Genomic DNA, 11595 nt, shown 5'->3' with positions numbered 1-11595 from the left:
TAAGAATTATAAGTTAGTTATAGTAATATAGCTTACTATTTTAGTTTTTGTAGTTAGCTAGTGTTACCTTCTTTAACTAACTAGCGCTGTTTTAAAGTAGGTCTAAAGTTTCTTAGATAAATTTATTATTTAAATACTTATTAGTAATAATTTAATTAATTATCTAATCTATTTTATTTAAGTTAAGGTTTAAAAATAGCTTAAGTTAAAGTAAAGTTTAGTGTTAAGCTTTTTACACTTCTTTTTAAGCAAAGATGTTTTAAAATTACTTTATAAAAGCATCTAGTTTTTTTCTGTTTTAACTAGAATAATAAGTAATTTTAAAATTAAAATAAAATAAATATTTAAACTAATAGGCTTATTAGTAGCTAAGTTATTTTGTAGTTGCAAAGTACTACAAGTTCTTATAGTTAGATAGGACCTATATTAGATGCGCTACACCTTTTAGTTTAGGTTGCTATTATTTAAAGTAGTATACTATAGTAAGCAATTTTTTATTATAGATCTTATAATTGCTTTCTGCAAAGCTTATTTTTTTTAAAAAGTATGTAATAGGCCTAATAGTTCTGTCTAGCTTAGTCTAGGAAAGAACTCCTGCTACTACATAGTCTAAGGCATTAGCTTCTATAAGTATTAGTAGTTTAAAGTTAAAGTAGCAGAGTATTAGAGCTTTAGTAAAAGCTTTCTTTAGCTAGTTAAAAAACTATTAGTAATTTAAGTTAAAGTTAAATTAAATCTTTTTTTTAGTAAGTATAATTATAAAGCTTACTAGCTATAAAAAGTTATTAATAAATTATTAGTAAAAGTTAGTAAATTTTATAAAAGCTTAAATATTTTTTATATTTTTTAGGTATTACTAATCTAGCACAGTCTAAACCTTAATAAGGTCTATTTAGATGCTATCTATAAAGATTACATATTCTAAATACATAACCTTTAATTAGTAGAACTTATATTTATCTACATTAAGTTGCAGACCTACTTCTTTTATAGCCTTTAGCACTAGGCGTATATGCTGTTTGTGCTCTAAAAGGCTATTACTATAAATTAAAATATTATTAATATACATAGTGCAGAACACATCTAGGTAGGGTTAAAGCAAGTTATTTATAAAATATTAAAAAGTACTAGGTGTGTTAGCTAAGCTAAAGGGCATTACTAGGTACTTAAATAGTCTATATTAGGTCTAAAACGCTGTTAGCTACTTATTACTCTTTACTATTTTTAGCTTATTAAAGGCAGTAATAATATCTAACTTTATAAAATACTTTACTTTACTTAGTTAGCTTAGAGTTTCTTATAAAAAGAGAATTAAGTATTAGTTTTTAATAGTAATAGTGTTTAGTCTTTAGTAGTTAATATAAAATTAAAGCCTACTTCTAAGTTTTTTTATAAATAGTATAAGTAACGCTACTAGTAAAAAGCTAGCTTAAATAAACCTTTTTTTTAGGTTCTTATTAAAGTATTTTTAGAGCACTTTTAATTTATTTAGTAACATCTTATATAGTAGCCTATAACTAGGTTGTTTACTAGGCTTAAAAGTTATCTAGTAATTATATAAATGTTGTATTAAAAGCTTATTAGACTTATCTTAAAAGAAGATATATAATAAGTTATAGTAGTCTTAAAAAACTATTGTTTTTAAGTTAGTGTGTTTTTAAAAAGCTAAAGCTTAGTCTATATTAGAAATTATAACTGCGTAGATTTTATAATCTAGTTGTTAAGCTAGAGTTATAAATAGGGCAGGTCCTATATAGCAGATGTTTATCTGCTGTTTAAGTCCTAGTTTATGTCTAAATTAGGTAGGTAAAGGTTTTTTAAAGGCTTTCTTTTCTTTAAGTTTAGGCAGTTATTAAATTATTTTATATAGCTTATCTTAGTAAAAGGCCTAGCTTGTTAGCCTTACTTAAGTAGTTCTTTTCTAGGTTATTAAAGAGTAGGTCTAAAAACCTTTTATATTAAGTGCTATTTAAGTGTTATTTAGGTGTAAGTGTAAGCATACATCTTAGCATTAAAAAAAGTTAAAGTTTAGAACTTACTCTTAGTAATTAAAGGCAACCTTATGCTAATACAGCTATAGTTATTCTAGAATTAGGTTATAACATTTTATGTTTATTACATAGAGTTTAATCTACTCTTTATAGTGTTAGTAGGTAATTATAACAGTTATAGTATAAAAAATAAAACTTTTTTTAAGTTATTTTCTATTAAATCTAGTTAAGTAAATTATTTAGGTAAGCAGTGTTAATTAAAGATTTAGTTTACGCACTAGTTCTCTATTAATATAACCTATGCTGTTTACTTCTAAGTTAATAAAAGCTTATATTAGGGCTAATATAGTTTCTTATTATAAATATATAAGAATATTAACTTAGTACTTTTAGTTATTAGTAAGGGACTTAGCCTATAAGTTAGCAAAGATCTAGTGTTAAATTAGTCCTAAGAGGCAACTTAGCCCTAGGACAAGCCTTTTTGCAGGCTTCTACTGCTATAGCTGCAGCTATGTTAAAAGTAGTAAAGAGAATTAAAGCTTAAAAACAAGTTAGAGCCCTTATAAAAATAAAATTAAAATAGTAAAGATTTTTAATAAGTGCTAGCAGCACTACTTGCGCAGACTTAAAAAAAAGAAATAAAGCAGTTTTAAAAAATATAACTATGCTTACTGCACTTAAAGTATTAACTTTTTTTTTTATAATCTTTACACTTTTTAGAACTAATTAGAGCATAATTTAAATTAATTTTTATTATGTTAAAGTTTTTATTTATAACTACACTAGTTTAAGGGCGTATTAGAGCTTATATAGGGAGGAACCTTATGTTATTATTATAGGTAGTAATTAGGTTTGCATACGCGTTAAGATAGTTTAGAAGGGGTTCTTCTACTATAGCGTGTTATAGTTTAGTTAAGAGGGAGTTATATAGGGCTGCAATTAGACTTATCTTATTTAAGCCTATATTAAATGCAAGTTAGCAGAACTTAGTAAAGTGTAAAGTAAAGCTTTTTTTTTTTATTATAAAGTGTTTAGGTTGTAACGGCGTAGGCAAGACAATAGGTCTAAATGCGGTATAAATCTACTTAGAGGCATATGGGAGTGCGTGGGGACTTAGAGACCTAGGAATACTAATAACACCTATAGGCCTAGTACGTAGGATATTAGAAAACTACTAAGCTAGCTACAGAGGTAAGGTGCGACTAAATACATAAGGGAATAAAAGTAACTGCAGGGGGCTAGGTTAAGTTATAGTTAGGGCTAATACAGGGACCCTTTAGATAGGATCTAAGCAACCTAAGATAAAATAATTTGTAGAATTATTACACTACCCCCCCCTTTATAAGCTAATAGTCCTTATCTGCAATGTTTAGAAAGTATTTAGAAATACTTTAAAACTAATTTAAATAAGATACAACAAGTATAACTATCTTAACTAAAATTTCTTATTACTAAAAAATAGACTAAAAACCTAATACTAATATAATGCCTTTATTATAATGTTTTTGTTTAGTAGTAACTAGCAGTGTAGTTATTATTAATATAGTAAATTTATTATTTATAGCAACAAGTGTTTACTTGCTTTACTTATATAGTTTAGTTAATGTTATTAGTTTTTTCTTTAGCTATTATCTAAATCTCTACTTTGTAGGTATTATTATGCACCTAACATTCTATAGCTTAGTCTGCTAACTAATTATAGCATTAAAGAAAATTACTATGCTGCTCTGCCCCCCTTCTAGAGCCTCTTTAGAGGCGTTTTAAGTTATCTGCTTTTAGGCTGCCTACGCTCTTACCTGTAGCCTTTAAGTTAAGTTTTCCTATTAGTCCTTTAAATTAAAGAAATGTAAATATTACACTTTACATAATAAAAAATACAATCCTGTATAAATATAGTCTAATACTGCTAAGTTATAAGTTACTAATGCGTGTGTAGGTCCTTTTATATTATAAGAAGGAGTTTCTAGTCTTATAGGGCTATCTTAAGCTGTAGGCAGCAGCCTAAAACACAGAAAGTAAAAAGGATAAGAAGGAGGCCTTTAAGGCTGTTTTAGAGTCTGCTTAAAACCTAGCGCAGGTAGTGTAAGTTATAAAGAGTTAGGAAGCTAGGCTTCCTATAGCTAGTGTTTAGGTGGCCTTATTCTACTAGAATACTAAGCTGCTCTAACAGGTTTTAGCCCTAAAGGCTCTAGTGTCTAACCTTTAGGCAAACATTACAGTGCTTTTAAGCAGCTAAGGATAAAGTAAAAGAGGTTTAAAGAGAGTCTAAAGGGGAGAGAGAAGGGGAGGGAGAAGAGAAAGAAGGGTAGAGGAGGAGGAAGAGGAGAGTCTAGAAGTGTCTAATAGCTTACTATTAAACCTCCTAAGCAACATGTCTATAGAGTTATAATAATATTATATAAAAATATAATCTAACTTCTTACTTCTATACTTTATTATCTGCTAAGTAATCTATACCTTCTACACTAGCTTTAAAAGCCTTAATTTACTTTTATAAGGCCCTTAAAAGTCTTAGCTAATTTAGATGCTTATTATAAAAAGCTTTTAATTTATAAGGAGACCTTATAAAATTTAAAGCCTTATACTAGACTAGATTAGAGTTATGTCCTACTTATTTTACTTAGTACTTAAGCGTTTTCTAGTAGAGCTTGCTAGTAAGTATTTTTTTTACTTCCTACTTTTCTACCTTATTAATAGTAATTCTAGGGGGTTTTAGAAGTTTTTATTCTAAAAGCAGATTTTAAGGGTCTTTATAAAGCACATTTAGTGCAAAGATGTTATGTATCTTTAACTTTAAAGGTAGCTCTAGGCAGTATAAGTTTCTAACTTATTTAAGTACCTTAAAGAGGCCTTTTTATTATTTAGATAGTTTTTAGCTAGGTCTTTAAATAGTAAGGTTCTTAGTGTCTAGGTAGACTATGTTACTAACCTTTTAGTTAACTAGCTAGTAGTAGCAGTTAACTACAGTTTACATCTAATCCTAGGCCTTTTCTATATAGGTCTTAGCTAACTTCTAGGCTGCATGCATGCAGGTTGCTAATGCTAAAGCATCTTTATAATTTAGCTTGTCTATAGCTGTAATAGGTTCTATAGAATGTTTCTAGTCCTAGCTTTAACATAGTTTAAAGCTGTATAGAACTTAATACAAAGACATTTTAATTATTATATAAAGTAAAGTTATCTAAGCCTAATTAATTAGGGGCAGTAAGGAACTCTAGTTATCTTAGTAAAAGAATATAAAAGGCCTTAGTCTTTAATTAATATACTTATTTATAATCTCTGTTTAGCTATCTGTTTTCTTATAATAGGCAGTAGAGAGCTTAACTTTTACACTTAAAATTTAATAAAATTTAGACTAGAAACTAAATATAAACTAAGGTCCTTAATTAAAAATAATAGTTTTAAGTGTGTAGCTAAAACAGTACACTTATTAAATAAATAAAGCAGCTATTTTTTAGGCGTTAATTATTTTATAGTAGAGAATAGAAATAGCTTATTTAAATAAGTAATTAATTATAACTATAATCTAATTATATCTAGACTTGTCTTTAGAAAACTCCTTAAAGTTAATGCACAGGTGCTGCATTAGTTAAGCAGGAATTAGTAGAGGGTAAATAAAGCCTAGGGTTTAAGTCTGTTTTAAATAAGCTTTATAATAAAAGAGGTAATTCTGTACATATTATTTACAAGTAGCCTCTATACCCTTTTAGTAGTACTTTTAGGCTAGTAACTAATAAGTCTTAGTAGCACTAAAATATGCTAAAGATACTTAGTTATAGACTTCTTAAATAAGTTAAGTACACAGTAATAAGTCTGCTAGCACACATAAGTAGTTAGCATAGAGGAGTAGTCTGTTTCCTATCTAATAATAGTAGAGTAAGAGTTCTTGCTTCTACATAAAAAAGGCTTAATTTTTTTAAAGTAATGTGTTAATTAATTTTAAAAAATCTAAAGATATAACTTAGTCTAGTCTTTTTATAACATTTAGTGTAGCTACTTAAGTTGTTATTTAAGCAATGTAGTACTAGGCTAGTTTAGAGTTAATTTAAAGGTGCAGTTAGTGCAGTTCTAGTAAGACCCTTAACTTATTATTAGTTTAAGCTGCTCTTAAATTTTCTACATCTTGTTTATAATAACTAAGAATGTCTGCCCTAGCGTTATTCTTACTAGAGGTGTACTTAATTTAAAAGTAATACTAAGCTAACTTTTTAGCTTAATAGACTTAATAAGCATTTAGCACTTTTGTTATTATAAAGTACTTTAATAAATAATAATTAGTATATACTAGGGTGCTTATTACTATAGATGTAAGCTTAGCTTTTTATTATTTAAACATAGTAATAATTACAAATAGCTTCTTATTATGTATCTCCTAGTTTAGCTCTAAACTAGATAGGACCTTACTATAGAATAATACAGGGCACTAATTTCTATCTACTTGTTTCTAAAAAAGAACTTCTACTACTACCTTATTAAAAGTGTTAGTTTTAATTTTAGTTTATAACATAAAGTTAAAATAGTAAAGTGTAGGTATACTTAGTAGCGCAGACTTTAGCTTTTTAAAAGCTACATTACACTCTAAAGTTTATATAAAAGAGGTGGTAGGGCTTTAAAGCGCAATAATTAGTTTTACTATATAAAAAAATTTTAGAATAAATTGCTAATAAAATCTAGTAAAGCCTAGGAAAAATTTCACACCTGTTACAGTAGTAGGCGCCTGCTAGTTGCGTAGCACTTTTACTTTCTCTAGGTTAACCTCTAGTTCTTTGTTTAAAAGTATATAGCTAAGATACTTTGTTTAAGTAACATAGAATTTACTTTTTTTAATCTCTACTTATAATCCTGCTTGCTAGAGCCTTTCTAAGACTTTCTTAACATAAAGAATATAAGTTGCCTTATCTTTAAAGTAGATAAGAATGTTATTAAGATAAGTAATGCAAAAATTATTTAGATAGTTAATTAATACATTATTTATATAGCACTAGTAAGTTGCTAGACTATTGCACAATTTAAAAGGCAAGACTTTATACTTATAAGTTTTATATTATGTCTAAAAGGTAGTACACTTTTTAAAGCTTAAATTTATCCTAATCTTATTAAAAGCTGCGCAGATATTAAACTTAGTAAAAATTACTACCTTAGTAGGTCTTAACAAAAGTTTGTCTATGCGCAGTATTAGATACATATTCTTATAAGTAAAAGTGTTAAGTTTATAGTAATTAACATAGATACATAAGTTACTATTTAGTTTCTATACATAAAAAATAAAAGATGCAAAAAGGCTCTAACTTTACTTAATAAAGCTATATTTTAGATTATTTATAACATATTTCTTTATTACCTCTAGCTCCTTAAGGTTCTGTTTGTACAACAGACTGTAACTATTAGAGAGAAGCTCTGTAAGAACAATCTTGTAGTTATATAGACAATGTACTAGTAGCTAGTAAGCTGCTGTGTAGCTAAATACATCTTAGTACTAACAGTATTTAGATAGCAATTAGAGGTTTACTAATACTTTAGTTTTACATTTAGCGTCTAACTATAAGGCTTGCTTATCTTTAATTAACTACTTAATTTTATAAATAGAAGTTAAAAAGAACTTATTTTTTTTTATGTTAAAATAAAAAGCATTTGCTAAAATTAGGGTAATAGTAGCTAAACAGACCTCCTTTAGACCTGTTTTAGACTTCTTAATAGATAAGCAAAAGAATAATTTAAGTGTCTTTAAACTATAGATAATAGGAGATCTATATAATTTTAGTAGCCTTAGCAAACCCTTAAAGCAGTAGATTGTTAGGCTGCATAACTACTAAAATTAGTCCTTTTTCTATAGTGTGTTATGTTATTTAATATCTAGCTCTACTTTTTTATTATGTGTAAGCTAGGTTAATTGCATAAGCAAAAGTAGCAAAGGTTTATAAGTAGGTAGATATTTATTAGGCTATATAATCTAATTTCTTTCTATATTTAAATAAAGTTTAAAACAACATAACTATTTAATGCTAATAATGTAATTTTAGGAGCTAAGGTTTATAATAATAAAAGGGCAGTTTTAGATGCTTCTCTTATTAATTTACATGTGTAGGCAGATATACTAGTAGACAGGGACTTAGATCTAATCTTAAAAGCCTTTAACTATAACTTTAAATAGTAAGCATTAGATAGGGACATAAAAGCATTAGAATAATAACTTAGTAGTTAGTAAGTTAATAAATAAAAAACTATAAGCGCTAGTATTAACTAAAAGATTTAAATAAACTTTAATACTTTTTAAATATAAAATAGTAGAAACTTAGAAGTGTTTTTTTAAATAAGTGTAATAAATTAATGTTTAATAAATTATACTTACTTAAGCTTAAAATAAAGAGTTTTCTTAGGTGTTACTGTTTCCTATCTAGAAGGCATTTAAGTTATAATTATTTACATTTATAAACTCTTTCTTAGATTCCTATTACTCTACCTTAATCTTTTATACTCTAAGGATAGAATAATTACTAGCAAAATGTTCTAGTTTTCTATAATTATAATAGTTGCTAGAAGTTGTCTGTCTTTTAGAGGCAGGTGTCTAGCTAGGTTGTTAGTAGGTAGCTAGGGTAGACTAGGGTACTAACAGAGGTGCAGGTTAGGGTGCACTAGAATAGTATACTGCCTTAGATGTATTACTAGAAACCTTCTAAGACTAATCTATACTAGGTTTAATAGTAGACTGTTAGGTAAGATTAACAGTTTACTTAAAGATAGTAGGGGTATTCCTTCTTTCTATGTTATAAGCTGTTAGGTAAGCTACTATAGTCTTAAAAAAGCCTTTCTAAGTGTGCTTAAAACCTAAGTTTAGTACTCTTAGGCTAGGTAGTATCTTTTCTTATAAGTAAAAAAACTATTTTACTTTTAATACAAACTCTTTAATAGCAGCACTAATAAAGTAAGCTTTAAAGGCAGAAAATGCTTTTTCTTTGCCTATCTTTAAAGTTTAAAACACTTATTGCGCCTTTATTTTTTTATTACTAGTAATAAAGTAAGTTTATAAAAGCTTAATTATTTTTTCTACATTTTTAAACTAAAAGTTATCTAATTTAGCTAGGTATCTAGGCTCTAGGTATTCCTTTGTAATACTAGCAGTGTGTCTCTATACTAACGCTATGCGTGCACACTTACTCTAATAGTAATCTGCATTAATGTTAAGTTTATCTATAATAAAGGCTTACTATTATTTAAACATAAGTTTTTTACTATCTATAAGGTTTTTAATTTTAAGCATGCGTTTAGTAAAGTAGCTTTAAAAAAGCTTAAAAGTGCTTAAAAAGTCTCTTACTATTAAAGTAGTAGGGGTAATTTAAGGCATTATTAGAGGTAATTTAGTAGTTAGTAAGAGATAATTAGAACTAACAGTTTTTAATCTAGTTAGCTATTTAATTTATGCTCTTAATTAAGCAACTTAGTTTTTAAGAGCTATGCTGCTAAGGTTTAACTTTAAATTTAGTAAGTTTTTAGCTTTAAGTCCTATAAAAGAGGGTTTAGCTGTTAAGGTTAGTAGTAGTTTAGTTCTAAAAGTAGGCATCTTGCCTTAGCTATAGCTAGAATAGGTTACAGTCTTTATAATAAGATCTAATAGTAGTTAAAAGTTAGGCATTAGTAGTTATCTTTAATCCTAATAAGTTATTAGTAGTCTTTGTGTTTCTACTTTAGCGCACTTTTTATAACTTTTTTAAAAGTAATCCTAATTATAGGGGATAGGAAGTTCTAAACCTAAAGGCTTTAGTTAATAAAAGGTCTCTAGGATCCTATCTATACTAACTAAATAATTTAATGTAACAGTGTGTAAGAATAGCAACCTAAACTAAATTAGACACTTCTTAGAGTTAGATGTAGTTAAATAAATAATTAATGCAATATTATAATAAGGCTATTACTAGTAAAAGTAAGTTTTTTAATATAATGTAACAGCGCAGGCAAGACAATAGGTCTAAATGCAGTATAAATCCACTTAGAGGCATATAGGAGTGCGTGGGGACTTAGAGACCTAGGAATACTAATAACACCTATAGGCCTAGTACGTAGGATATTAGAAAACTACTAAGCTAGCTACAGGGGCGAGGTGCGACTAAATACATAAGGGAATAGGGGTAACTGCAGGGGGCTAGGTCAAGTCATGGTCAGGGCTGATACAGGGACCCTTTGGATAGGATCTGAGCGACCTGAGATGGAACAATTTGTAGAATTGTTACATAGGTAACTTAGGGCTGTTAACTCTTTATTTAAGTTTTTATAAGTTGCTTATAGAAATGCTATAAATTAATTTAGGTTAATAATATCTTTATCTAGTAGTAAGTTAATTAAGGCTGTTATGTTATAGTTAAGTTAAGAGTAGGCATATAGTAACTAAAAGTGTTTAGAGGGGAATTAGTCTGTGTTTTCTTTAAGTTTGTATTAAAGCTTACATAAAAAGGAAGGTAGGTCTTTCTGTTTTCTATTAAATAGTAGGGGATTAGAAAGTTAGTTAGATTTTATTACTAGGTTAGAAAGGTTACAGGTTGTAGGCAGTGTTAGACAGAAGAGAGTTAAGCTATCTCTAGACTTCTAGGTAGGCTTTAAGGCTAGTAAGTTCTTAGTTCCTACTACTATAACAGAAGTTAAGGCAGAAACAGACTGCTTAACAACACAAAGCTATTTTTTAAAGTCCTTTTAAAAAGCTTTTAAGTTTGTAATGTAGTAGCTTTCTTATAAAGTAAGTGCTTTTTAAAAAGCTTCTTAGCTTACTTTAATAGCTTAGAGTTATGTAAGTACTAAGCTTATTAAATTAGATTTAGAGGCTATTCTTAGCTAGAGTTTTAATATAATGTAATGTTACAATTGTGCACAAGTAAGGTTATAGAGCTTTACAGAGGTCTAGTTTAATTACTATATAAGATATTATAGTAGGTATAAAACATTATGTAAGAAATAAAAAGGTTTAGAAGAAAATTAGCAATTAAATACTTAGCTTAAAAGTCTAAGCGCTTTAGGTATAAATTAAGCCTGTTCTAAGTTTAGTTAGTGTTAAGGCAGTTTGTGCTTAAGTTTATGTCTGTGTTGTGTCGTGTTTGTGTCAGACGTGCACTAATAATACTCTAGTACGCGTCTAATACAGTTATGTCTGGGATCTAGGGAGGATACCGTGACACTAGATAACTATTAAATAGGCTTTATACTAGCTAGCATTTATAATTAGCAAGTACGTGCAAGGCAAAGAGGGCTGCACAGTGTACACATCGCGCGGGGGGTAGTAGGTAACTAGTGTTAATTGTTCTTCTTCTAAGTCTATGCAAAGGAAAGGAATATTTATCTGTTTATGTGTACAACTGTGACACAAGACTATGCTACATAACACCTAACATTACATCTAAATACTTCTATTTAGATAATAACTAATCTTAAATTTATATAAACCTTTAGTTTTTAAAAAAGAAATTTTACTAACTTAATTAAAGCTAAAAATTAGCTAGCTAGCTATTATTTACTTATAAGTATTACTTTACTTATAAGCTTATTTTATAATAAGTAATTTAGTTATATATAAAGTTTTTTACTTAGCGCCTATATACTTTTTTAAAGAAGTAAAATAACC

Source organism: Lindgomyces ingoldianus, assembly GCF_010093535.1.
Source record: "Lindgomyces ingoldianus strain ATCC 200398 unplaced genomic scaffold BDR25scaffold_72, whole genome shotgun sequence".
In the NCBI taxonomy this organism is placed as follows: domain Eukaryota; kingdom Fungi; phylum Ascomycota; class Dothideomycetes; order Pleosporales; family Lindgomycetaceae; genus Lindgomyces; species Lindgomyces ingoldianus.
This window is presented reverse-complemented; position numbering follows the sequence as displayed.